Here is a 13,745-nt window from a genome sequence, read left to right as displayed (position 1 = left end):
CTCAAAGTCGGGGAATCTTTTTCACATCAGTAGATAATCGGCTTCATCAGCCGGCCTGCAGCTTCTTTGTCTTGGTCTTGTCTGGTGCAGTAGAAGAATCTCCCGGTGGCTCAGAGAAACGGAGCGTCTTTGGTGAAGGCTGGAGGAAATTAGACTGGCCTCTTTTTGTTTGCTCAATCCATCCTGACTCATCACAACAGGGGTATTTTTAGTCATGGATTCCTGTTCGGTCCCCCCCCCTGCTCAGGAGGGACTATCATATTCTGTGGGACAGAGAGGAGTCATCATTGTCAAATATCAGCCAAGAATCAATTAGCGGCATCACAGCAGACACGCATGCAGGGAGACTCACGGCGAACTTAAGTAAGCTGGAGCCGGCCGAAGTGGCCATGTTTGGACGGTCTGCGCTGTGTTTGGTCTGCCACAGCTGCCTCCATCAGGTGCATGCTCATTAAATGTTGGACCCACACCCATGGTGACGCCGCGCCAGCTCTGGTTATTCCCGTGGGAATACCTGCTATTGTGGTCACAGGCCCCCGTTAAGCCTGGACTCAGCCTCAGACGGTTGAAGTTCAGCCATTTGGAGGGGAGCTCGCTGTCTGAGTTTGCCGTAATAAAGAGCTTTGTAATCACATTTGAGGTTTCCTCTTGTGATTCACCACCAGATTTTTGTCCTATGTGTCAGTCTCCAGTGCAGCTGCTGTCAAACCGCCTTCTGTCGCCCACCGCTCGCTCTACTGTACGGGTCCTCAGAGTTAAGGTGGCCTGATATCCTGTTTGTCAGGAGAACAGAAATATTTCTGATTGTTGCACATCCTGCCGGCCACTAATCTGTGGCACATTCAGTCGCTGGGCATGAGGACACATTTAGCTTCTATTGTATGAGCTTGGAAACAATCGCTGTGTGTGCTGACTTAATCTTCAGTGCCAGCGACTGAGGGGTTTGAGGTGTGAGGTTGCTCGGTGCGTTGTCAACATGCGTGGGAGATTCCTGCAAGTTTCGGGAGCCACTCGCATGCAAAATGAATTATTTTATGTCCCCCTGAATCTTAGCACAGTAAAAAGCTGCATGTGTTTTATTGAGATGAAATTATGCCATAATGTCACTTTCACTATTAGCACCGAGAGTCTGTGCATGCCAATTGATCCCGCTGTTGTCATAGCAACATGAACCACTAAACCTCTGCGCAGCTGTTGTTATGGAAGCCCTTGAACAGCTGGGGGGCTGTAGCTGCAGAGGGATTTTGGGAAAACGGTCTTTTGGTCCTCCCTTCACACCTTGACCCCAAAGCTCCTGCTAGCAAAATGAGGAGGATTTGCGAATCTTAAAGATGTCCATCTGGAGCTCTGCCTCCTCTGTGCTGAGCCTCGGCAGGATCAGACGGAAAGTTGAGGCGGAAAGTTGTGAATCTTAAGTCGTGCGTGTGCGTGTGTGTGTGTGTGTGTGTGTGTATTCTCTAAACATGCTTTGCCACAAATGCACAATCAAATGAGTCAAATGAGATTCTCTCTCAGGGTTTGTCTGATGTATTGGAGCATGTCCCATTATTGATGGGAGCAAATGTTAGACACAGTGAGCGGCTGAGACAATCATTTTACGTGAGTAACAGACTCTGACTGCACGTCCTCAGCCACGATCGTGTGTAAACTCCCACCGTTCTGGTGTCATGGAGGAAACAGGGATTAGAACTGAGGGTGGAAGTTCTCCTCAGATCCTCTGCTTCAGTATTAATACCATGATGTCATTAACTTCCATGACAAGTCACAGGACAACATCAAAATAAAATTAGGCGAGTGGTCCTGTCAGAATACTCCCAGCAACACCTCCTTCAAGACTGAACGTGACCATAGCTGCTATCTTGACGTCTACTCTGATTTTTGAAGTTAGCACTGCTCATGTGACACGTAAGCAGCACGTACCGTCAACGTCACGGCTCCAGCCGACAGCAAACAACCGTTCGTGATCGATTAACCAGCTGATTGTTTTCTCAGCTGTTCGTGAATTGTAAGGAATTACAGTCGTTGAACGTTGGTCCGAAGATAATAAAAACAGCAGTGAGATAAGACAACCAAAAAAAGAAAAAGAAACAGTTTAGAACCCGGAGGTTAATGTTAAAACACTTAAATAAACCCAGCCTTTAAAGACAAATGTCGTGTATTTTGATTGTTGTTTTTCTGGGGGAAAAAATCAGCAGATTCATGATTTTATAAAATGTCACAAAGCAGTAATAATGTACCACGGGCCATTTTTTATGACAACAGTCGGTTCCAAATCCAGAAATAGTGACTTTCTTATCAGGTATGAGACAGAAAAAATGGAAGGAGTTGACAGTTAATTCACGTCACTTTTACTAATTGATTTTGCAGCCTTAAGTTAAGAATAAAAAGTTAATAACTACATAGCAGTTACGTGTTTCTGCTACTCGCACCTCATCCTCAGTTGTCATATTGTGTGGTGATTTTATTCCAGTGGGTTAAATCTTCAAGATGTGGATTGTTCACACCTGAATCTTATTTCATATTTCATGCTGAGAGCTGTCAGGTACCAGTGGTGGAGGAAATGAAGCGCGCTGCTCTCCACCCGGCCAGTCTGTGGAGGTTCCAGCCTGAGTGACTCAGGAATGCTAATGTTTCCTCTGTGGCTTTTGTGTGGAACACGGTGATTAGACCTCCAGCCCCCTGGGTGGAGCCCCTCGCTGCACCAGATCCCGCTCTGATTTACTTTGACGTCAACAGGAAGGTCAGCCGGGTCCCGGAGGGGTCATGGAGAGATGGTGAATGGTGTGTGTGGTGGGGTTCGGTGTGGAGACGCTCCTCTAGGATCCCAGACGGGGCCGCGGGGACGACCGGAGGAGGAAGGGCCCTCGGAGCTTAGGGAGGGCTTTGGGGAGGATTACTGCGGGGCTAAAATGTTTTCTTTGTGGCTGAAAGAAACCTAAGAAATGCTCTTAGCCAAATCTCTCCAGGTCTGAGAGGGATGTCTGCCAGGGAAACTCAAGCTGCATCCTAAAGTCACTTTTGTTTTCTTGGTCTTTGATCGTGTCTTTACTATCATTAATATGCCCTATTTTCTTTCACACGTTTGATCTTTTATTGTCAACAAAGAGCCTGTGGAAATAAAGACGGATCAAACTGTAATAAAGCTGGATTTCCCTCTGAATCAAGTCAGTGGATTTTACAATGATGGCAGTGATGTGAGCATTTTCTGAAATTAGAATCAGTGAGATGAAGAAGAAACAATTCTTTTTTTCATTTGAAAGCAATAACATTTCATGTCTCTTAAAAAAACGAAACCGTTTCCTCCTGTAGTTTTGGATTCTGCATGAGGAGGAGTGAGGAGAGGAGAGGAGAGGAGAGTAGAGGAGAGGAGAGGAGTGGAGAGGATGTCCTCTGTTCCTTCACGAAGGAGGCAGTGAGTCTGTGAGGCTCATTCTCATCAAGCTCGGTGGGCCGTGGAGGCCAGAGCCAAAGAGGCAGCCGGAAGTTGAGGAGGACGCTAGGAGCTCGTCGTTAGCAAACCGGAGTTTTAGCTTTGAAACCAAAAACCAAAGCTCATTTCTGCTTCACACCTTGAGTTGAAATGACAGAAATTTAACTGAACACACACACACACACACACACACACACACACACAGAAAGAAAGAAAAAAATGCTTTTCATTGCCACCAGTCAAAACGTAAAGATGTGTCGGTCAGAGAAAAAAAAAACTGAATTCTGCTTTGTTGTTGTTTTTCTCAGTCACATATTCATTTCGGGCCCTGGGGATTCCCACCATACGCTTGGAAAATCCCTAGAAAACCCCTAATGATGCAAACACTGTGACAAAATCAATTAGATGTGAAGACTAAATATAGAAACATATTTTAATGCGCATATTTTAAAACTTGCATACGTCTTAGGCATAATACCTGACGTTTATTTACTCCTCTCGTATTGTTTGAAGATGTCTTCTGCAGCGTTGGTCGTCTTTCTGTGTTTAGAACTGAAGTTTTTGCAACGTTACTGTGAGTGTTTGGTTAAAGCTGCGAAGCTTGTGACAGCCTCATGGAGGCTCCGGCTGAGCCGTCCCTGCTGGTGCAGCTGGATGGGCCAGCGGACGCTTCCACCTGAGGACATCCGTCCAATACAGGTGTGATTTCAGCACACAAGCAGTGAGATATTAAGATCTTCCATCAACCGCCTCTGCTCGTGTCCCTCAGTGTTTGCTGGGGCTCATATGTGAAAAACAGCATTTGTTTTTATTGGCCTGTTTTTTTCATATTCTGGTCAGGTTGTTTAGAGGTAAATAAAATGGTGGCCTTTAGGCTGAGAGGTGAGTAGTTCTTTATCAGAATGCTTGAAAGCAGCTGGGATGTAGTTTCTTCAGTCTGGATCTGGAAAAAGGAACATCCTGAAATTTATGAAGTTTGGGGGATTTTTTCATCCTGGTGAAGGTTTGCAGTCTCAGTTTATTTCACCCACCCCGTCTTTAGGGAGATCCTTAAAACGCTTAAAAAGAGAAAAGTTTGGAGTCTAAATCTCCCTGGTTTCCACCTCAATCCCCCCGTGCAGGGGGGGCCTCTGCTCGTCCCTACCTACCACACACTCGCTAGTCCCCTCTGAGCTGTGCAGGCCCAGATAAACACCATCCCATCAGAAGCTCTGTGTTTGCAGATTGCTGGAGGTAGGTGGCCTGCTGTGAGGCCCGACCATGCTCCCACTGTTCTGGAGGAGCTTTAAGCGAAAGATCAGGTGTCCAGCCCTGAACGCTTGATTGAACTTAAATCTTTTGCATGTGCGCCCCAACTCCTCTGCTCCGTGTGGCTCAGACATGGCCAGCCGGTCGGTTGCTCCAGGAATGTGAGGAAGCTCCCTGGCCGCCCTGTCTTCACCCGTGTCACTGCAGAGAAGAGTTAGCGAGGGAGTTAGCTTGCAGAGATGATATATATTTTTTAATAAATAAATAAATATATATATATACATACAGACATACATATATATGTATATATATGTATATATGTGTATATATATATGTATATATATGTGTATATGTATATATATATATATGTATGTATGTGTGTATGGATATTTTGTGTGTGAGTTTTTGTGTTTGCTGTGTGTGTGTAATTCAGTGGAATTTACTCAAAACAGTAAAAAGCTCTTAATTGATGGGATTCAGTCAATTTTCTGTGACTTATAAATGTGGAAACTTTTTTCGGGAAGTTAGAAAATATAATAAATCCATTATTTTTTTTCTTTTGCTGTTACAACTCTTTAAAACTGTGTCTGTACAGCAGAATACTTATTCAAATAGCCCCAATACTACTGAGAAAACAAAAACAATTCCATTGATGCAGTTTGACTTCAGTAAGAGAAGTGTAGCAGTACACTGAAAAATACCACAAAGGGTTGATTATAGTTATAGTGCAACAACAGTATGAACAAATAAAGTTTTTATTCCTTCTATTTTTCCCCTTTGACACAAACTCTGCCAGCACACATCTGACACGGATTCTTTATTTTCTCTTGGATTGTTCTGCCATCAGTGTCAGCAGATATTTTCTTCCTGAACCTCTCAGCGTCGGCCTGTTGGCCGATGCGTCGCCCAGTTTTCTCTCCTTCGCTCTTCATCAGTGATGAGGAATGAATTTGATTGATGGGCTTTTATGACTTTCATTTGTTTTTCTTATTTTCAGAAACTCCTAAATATCTGCTATTGATCATGATGATCATCATGCTATGATCAGCATTACTCTTTTTGGTGTACGTAATTAGAGTGTGTGTGTGTGTGTGTGTGTGTGTGTGTATGTTTGTGTGTGTGTGTGCGCGTGTGTATATGTTTGTGTGTGTATATGTTTGTTTGTGTGTGCTGTGTGTGTGTGAAGCTGACAAGCTACCATATTGGTTGTGTGCAGAGAGGCAAAGCCTCATGAATATAGTACACATCATGTGACAGTAATGTAACAGTTTACATCATGTAACAGTAATGTAACATAGTTCACATCATGTAACAGTAATGTAACAGTTTACATCATGTAACAGTAATGTAACATAGTTTACATCATGTAACAGTAATGTAACAGTTTACATCATGTAACAGTAATGTAACATAGTTTACATCATATAACATTAATGTAACAGTTCACATCATGTAACAGTAATGTAACATAGTTCACATCATGTAACAGTAATGTAACAGTTTCCATCATGTAACAGCAATGTAACATAGTTCACATCATGTAACAGTAATGTAACAGTTTCCATCATGTAACAGCAATGTAACATAGTTTACATGATGTAACAGTAATGTAACAGTTTCCATCATGTAACAGTAATGTAACATAGTTCACATCATGTAACAGTAATGTAACAGTTTCCATCATGTAACAGCAATGTAACATAGTTTACATGATGTAACAGTAATGTAACAGTTTCCATCATGTAACAGTAATGTAACATAGTTTACATCATGTAACATTAATGTAACATAGTTTACATCATGTAACAGTAATATAACATAGTTCACATCATGTAACATTAATGTAACATAATTAACATCATGTAACAGTAATGTGATATAGTTTACATCATGTAACATTAATGTAACATAGTTTACATCATGTAACAGTAATATAACATAGTTCACATCATGTAACATTAATGTAACATAATTAACATCATGTAACAGTAATGTGATATAGTTTACATCATGTAACAGTAATGCAACATAGTTTACATCATGTACCAGTAATGTAACATAGTTTACATCATTTAACAGTAATATAACATAGTTTACATCATGTAACAGTAATATAACATAGTTGACATCATGTAACATTAATGTTACATAGTTTACATCATGTAACAGTAATGTAACAGTTTACATCATGTAACAGTAATGTAACATAGTTTACATCATGTAACAGTAATATAACATAGTTCACATAATGTAACATTAATGTAACAATTAACATCATGTAACAGTAATGTGACATAGTTTACATCATGTAACATTAATGTAACATAGTTTACATCATGTAACAGTAATATAACATAGTTCACATAATGTAACATTAATGTAACAATTAACATCATGTAACAGTAATGTGACATAGTTTACATCATGTAACATTAATGTAACAGTTTACATCATGTAACAGTAATGTAACATAGTTTACATCATGTAACAGTAATGTAACAGTTTACATCATGTAACAGCAATGTTACACAGTTTACATCATGTCACAGTAATATAACATAGTTCACATAATGTATCAGTAATGTAACAGTTTACATCATGTATCAGTAATGTAACAGTTTACATCACGTAACAGTAATGTAACACAGTTTCCATCATGTAACAGTAATGTAACATAGTTTACATCATGTAACATTAATGTAACATAGTTTACATCATGTAACAGTAATATAACATAGTTCACATCATGTAACATTAATGTAACATAATTAACATCATGTAACAGTAATGTGATATAGTTTACATCATGTAACATTAATGTAACATAGTTTACATCATGTAACAGTAATATAACATAGTTCACATCATGTAACATTAATGTAACATAATTAACATCATGTAACAGTAATGTGATATAGTTTACATCATGTAACAGTAATGCAACATAGTTTACATCATGTACCAGTAATGTAACATAGTTTACATCATTTAACAGTAATATAACATAGTTTACATCATGTAACAGTAATATAACATAGTTGACATCATGTAACATTAATGTTACATAGTTTACATCATGTAACAGTAATGTAACAGTTTACATCATGTAACAGTAATGTAACATAGTTTACATCATGTAACAGTAATATAACATAGTTCACATAATGTAACATTAATGTAACAATTAACATCATGTAACAGTAATGTGACATAGTTTACATCATGTAACATTAATGTAACATAGTTTACATCATGTAACAGTAATATAACATAGTTCACATAATGTAACATTAATGTAACAATTAACATCATGTAACAGTAATGTGACATAGTTTACATCATGTAACATTAATGTAACAGTTTACATCATGTAACAGTAATGTAACATAGTTTACATCATGTAACAGTAATGTAACAGTTTACATCATGTAACAGCAATGTTACACAGTTTACATCATGTCACAGTAATATAACATAGTTCACATAATGTATCAGTAATGTAACAGTTTACATCATGTATCAGTAATGTAACAGTTTACATCACGTAACAGTAATGTAACATAGTTTACATCATGTGACAGTAATGTAACAGTTTACATCATGTAACAGTAATGTAACATAGTTTACATCATGTAACAGTAATATAACATAGTTCACATAATGTAACATTAATGTAACAATTAACATCATGTAACAGTCATGTGACATAGTTTACATCATGTAACATTAATGTAACAGTTTACATCATGTAACAGTAATGTAACATAGTTTACATCATGTAACAGTAATGTAACAGTTTACATCATGTAACAGCAATGTTACACAGTTTACATCATGTCACAGTAATATAACATAGTTCACATAATGTATCAGTGATGTAACAGTTTACATCATGTATCAGTAATGTAACAGTTTACATCACGTAACAGTAATGTAACATAGTTTACATCATGTAACAGTAATGTAACATAGTTTACATCATGTAACATTAATGTAACATAGTTTACATCATGTAACAGTAATGTAACATAGTTTACATCATGTGACAGTAATGTAACAGTTTACATCATGTAACAGCAATGTTACACAGTTTACATCATGTCACAGTAATATAACATAGTTCACATAATGTAACATTAATGTAACAGTTTACATCATGTAACAGTAATGTAACAGTTTACATCACGTAACAGTAATGTAACATAGTTTACATCATGTAACAGTAATGTAACATAGTTTACATCATGTAACATTAATGTAACATAGTTTACATCATGTAACAGTAATGTAACATAGTTTACATCATGTGACAGTAATGTAACAGTTTACATCATGTAACAGTAACGTAACATAGTTTACATCATGTAACAGTACTGTAACATAGTTTACATCATGTAACAGTTATGGTGTCTGTCATGCAGATGCACGTGACGCACGCTGTCGTGTGTGTTGGCAGGTTTTGTGTGCAGAGTTGGATCCTGGGCCGCGGAGCAAACCACCACACACGGAGAGCCGCTGTGCTGCTGTGAACCAACTGACTGTGAGTACAGAGAGGACACCCCCTCCCCCCACATAGAGCCATGGTTCCCCCGACCTGTGACTTAGATGAGCACACACACGCCTGAACATGGACTGAGTCCCATCAAATCACTCGTCATCTGTCCAACAAAGTTAACCTGTGATTTTTCTTCAACACCAAAAAAAAAAGCCAGTTTAATTTACAGACATTTGCATTCAATTAGTCTCTGAGTAAAGGAATATGGACACCGTCAGAGCTTCAGAAGCATCAGGATGCGGAGGAAGTCATGGTACCTTCAAGAATTTCTCTCTGAAAAAGCTGTCTGTCTCAAAGTTTGATTTGAAGTTAGCATGTGTTTCAACTAAAGTTCTTAATTTCTTGAGCAAAAGCTTGCTACTGTGCAATTGTTTGTGGTTTCACTTGATAAATCCATCCATTTTCTATACCGCTTATCCGTTAAGGGTCACAGGGGGTGGGGGGGTGGAGCCTATCCCAGCTGACATTGGGTGAGAGGCGGGGTTCACCCTGGACGGGTCACCAGTCCGTCGCAGGGCTATCAGGAGTTGTTAGGGGTTCAGTACCTTGCTCAAGGACACTTGGACATGGTTACCGGGGGAAGTGGGGATTGAACCAGCGACCCTTCAGTTGCTAGACGGCCACTCTACCTCCGAGCCATGTCACCCCTCAAATAATTAACACTGCTACAATCAGTTTTTCAACTGTTCTGTATGAGCGTGTCGAGTTGTCTCGTTGTACATGGCAAGAAATGATAAATGGACAAGATGAGCGTGTAGACAGAGTATTAATACCTCGCTCAGGCAGAGCAGCTAAAAACAGGCTGATTGATTCCGTTCCATTTGCCAGGAGACGAGGAGAGAGTGTTTTTCTTGTCCGTGGTCCGTGTCACCACACCGGGGAGATGTAAGAGGTGTAAAAATTCACTGCAGTTTTGTCTCTTGGGCTTCTGGTCGTCAGTAAAGTCAAAGGCAGCACGGAAGCTGCTGTTTCATATCTTGCGCTCTGGTCTGAACTGACTGAATGCACATGAGCTGAATTTGAGGAAAGTGAGTTGCAAAAGTTACAGAGAAGCTTTAATTGGCTCAGCAGTGTTTGCTGTTGATGGAGGAGCTCCGCATGCCTGAAACCACCATCTGAAACCTGCTGGCACTGGGGACAAAAGCCAAATAAAGCAGTTCGATGGGTCCAGTGTGAAAGAGACTCCACAGCTGTTACTGTCTTGGAGGCGGGGGTCAGTACATGGCTTCTCCCAGCTGCCACATGAGCTTGGTCTGGTTGATGCTGCTGTAGTGGATGGATGTTCTGCATGTGTCGCCATGGCAGTCTGGTGCTAAGTGCATGCATCCCCTAACAGAACCAATCAACACATGTGGACCTACAGAGTGCAGAACCACGGTGTTCGTTTGAAGTCATTTGCAGACACTCAGTGTTTCCCTCTGGCCTGACGAGCAGAACTTCCCCACTTATACTGTGTTTTTGTATGTACACACAAGGACTGTTCGGCAAAACAAAATGTTGCTACTCTGGGAAGCTTAATTGCTGCAGTATAAACAAATGCCTGCAACAATCTTGTTGCTGCAAATGTGGTGACTAGCAGGATGCAGCCGGCTGAGGAGGGGCAAACACAGCAGCTAACAATGCTGAAATGATGTGAAGTCTGCCTGGAAACAGATGACGGCTGAACATAAGCAGTTACAAACAGAGAACTACTTATTATTACTATGCTGATATGACGTTACTCCAATTATTGTTTACAAAAACTGAAACGTTATCCACCTGCACAGAGACAATGATATTAGAAATGAGGAGGATGTCTGGAAGCGTTTGAATATCATGTTTGTCTCTGTTCGCTTCATATTCATAACATTCATAGCCAAAGGACTTTATTGTTGCCACAATGCTCCTAATTGCAAATTGGTTTGAACTGACATTCCTGCAGAAATGAAAAGAACTCTGATTTGTTTTCAGTCTGAGGTAATGCTAATGACACCCCCCCCCCCCCCCCCACACACCTATTGTTTTTAAGTTAACTCTCTGATGAGGTCGCAGGTCTCAGAGGAGGAGGGGGAACTGGAACTGTTTAACCCTTCAGGACCTGAATGCCAAGGTGGCCTTGAGCTCCTGGTGAGAAGGTGAACTCTTTGGTCCTGGTGAAAGGTCCTGGTGAAAGGTCCTGGTGAAAGGGGGAAGTCTTTGGTCCTGGTGAGAGGTTGAACTCTTAGGTCTTGGTGAGAGGGTGAACTCTTTGTTCTTGTTGAGAGGGTGAAGTCTTCGGTCCTGGTGAGAGGATGAAGTCTTTGGTCCTGGTGAGAGGATGAAGTCTTTGGTCCTGGTGAGAGGGTGAAGTTTTTGGTCCTGGTGAGAGGGTGAGAGAGCTGCTGCCTTTGTGAGAGTGAGTGTGAGGGAGGAGTTGTGTGCTTGAGCACCATTAAACGTGGAGAGGTGCCATCTCCGTACCACCTTCCCTGCTCGCACCATTCCACCTTCTGAGCTGCTTCCTGGGTGATAACCAGGAGTCATGAGGTGGTGCTCAGAAACCGTTTCTCTCCCGTGGACCTCTGTACCTGGATAGCTCAGGTTCTTGAATGGATCCGGTCAGCTAGCAGGTGCGTGCAGGCCTGGATGGTCTAGTGAAGTACTTCTCCACTCATTCACATCAGCAGTTCTCTGGAGATCTAAGTTCTGAGTTTGATCCTTCGCTCGCCTGTGTGGAGAACACATGGAACATCCGTTTAAATCCCTTTAACTATTTTGTGGGACCAGATGATCAGTATTCTTTGGTTCTACTAGGGTTCTGTTTGAGAAAACTGGTTCAGTTAACTCTACTGATCCAGACCTGGGAGGGTTTGGGTTTAGAGCAGCTGGTCTGACTTGGTCTGCACTGGCACAGACACAGTACTTCACGCTCTGGAGGATTAAATGTTCGGCTCAGCTTTTCTTCCTCTCAGCTCTTCGGCCTTGTGGGCAACTGAGTATTGACTGTTGTTAAGATGCACTCTGCCGCTGTGACTCAAACCTGCCTCCTCTCGTGTCTCTCACTCACAAGAAATATAGAAATGCACTGAGCCATTTCAAGAAGGCCCTTTGTCAAAAAAGACTGAATGTGCAAACCAGGAGAACTTGGGGATCCGTTCTGATGCAGCGAATCTTTAAGTCACGTGACTGAGCAGCCGTGTCCATGCCAGAGTAGCAGGGTCACACGAGCAGCACCAGACAATTCCAGTCCCAGCAGAAATGAATCTAGTAAGGCTGTGGAAGTTTTGGTTTTATTCTACTGCTTTATGAAGAGTTACCTGTACGGCCAAGCCATCTTGGGACAAAATGCACATTGCGCCTCCTGGTGGATGGAAACAACATTGTTTCCTTTTGTGTGACTTTTCCAAAGTTGTCTCAGAATTCACTTGAGAGTGAATGGAAACACGACATGCTGTTGTGTGCAGATGTCGCAGGTGTATGAGGAGCCAGGCAGGAACGTGGAGCATCATGGGATTGTTTTGTGTCATAATGTTGAATTTACAGTCATCAAGTCAAACATGGGGATGTTCCTTTGTTCCCTTCTGCACAGACCAGAGTCCAGGTCCTCTCAGCCCTTTTAATGTCCCTTACTCCCACCTGAAACCCCCACCAAGGATTGTTTTTCACTTAATGTCATTAGGGTTAATAAGATTTCATTCATTAAACATCCTCCTGGTCCTACAGCCCCCCCCCCCCCCCAACCACAGACACACACACACACCCTAACCTGTGGACTGAGTGTTGGTAGAGCTTTTTTCAGTCAAATAAACATCTTCTTGATGACCAGGAAGTGCCACAGTAACTGTGTCAAGAGGTGAACTCCCAGTTTCACGTTAAGATTCCCAACTGCAAGAGGGATCCAGCAGACCTCAGATCTGGTTTGGTTCGTTCGATCATGACGTAGCTTCCCAAGCCCTCTGGACGTTGGGACAGAGATTTACCAGAGAAGTGTTGAACCTTCTGTCTCATCTGCAGATGTGAAGTTGGATCAACTTGATGTTGAGATTCTGTGGTTGAACTGTCCTCATCCGATGTCTCCCCGACCAGCTGCTCTCTATATTTACCTTGACTGCTGTCAGTTGGACACACAAAGCAGCTCAGTATCCAGCGTTCAAAGTCAGATGCGAGTGCCAGAACGTCACTGACAGAATGCGTGTGTGTTCCAGAGACATGTTCCTGATAGTAATCCCGGCATTAGCTGTACGCCAGCGCTGAAAGGGAAGTGCTGAAGGGTGAGATCGTCTCATTTCAGGCAGTGAGACCTTGGAGGCTATTATTGACGGCGGCCACTTGCTCTGCTATTGTGGACGACCCTCCGGGACTCTCACCGACTATTGTGGGAACCAGCCTCCTGCTTCCCGCTTGAGCCCATGATACCCGGTGCCAGTCTTGCCACTTGGTTCTTCAGCCAAAGCATCCATTATACCCCTCGTCCCCCTCTTGCTGTAACGCCCCCTCGTCCATTGTAGCCCAAGACCCCCCCCATCCCCTGCCTCATTTATTCATACACACACA

General features: G+C 41.8%; 1 protein-coding gene across 5 annotated transcripts in view; it reads left to right on the top strand.

The window, feature by feature from the left end:
- The window catches only part of LOC147249295 (homeobox protein PKNOX2-like), a 99,998-nt gene that overhangs the window by 19,825 nt on the left and 66,428 nt on the right, over positions 1-13,745 (top strand). For 4 of the 5 annotated variants that reach the window (XM_086226293.1, XM_086226291.1, XM_086226290.1 and 1 more), the window contains one exon: positions 9,135-9,218. The exons of the other annotated variant lie outside the window; for it this stretch is intronic. The gene's annotated coding sequence lies outside the window, so the exon portion shown is untranslated. The remainder of the gene's footprint in view (positions 1-9,134; positions 9,219-13,745) is intronic. 5 annotated transcript variants of the gene reach the window in all.

This window comes from Aulostomus chinensis, chromosome 15 (genome assembly GCF_037954235.1).
Source record: "Aulostomus chinensis isolate RoL2024-O1b breed Wild chromosome 15, RoL_Achi_v1.0, whole genome shotgun sequence".
Classification (NCBI taxonomy): Eukaryota; Metazoa; Chordata; class Actinopteri; order Syngnathiformes; family Aulostomidae; genus Aulostomus; species Aulostomus chinensis.
Note: the sequence above shows the minus strand (reverse complement) of the source record. Positions and strands in the feature narration are given on the sequence as shown.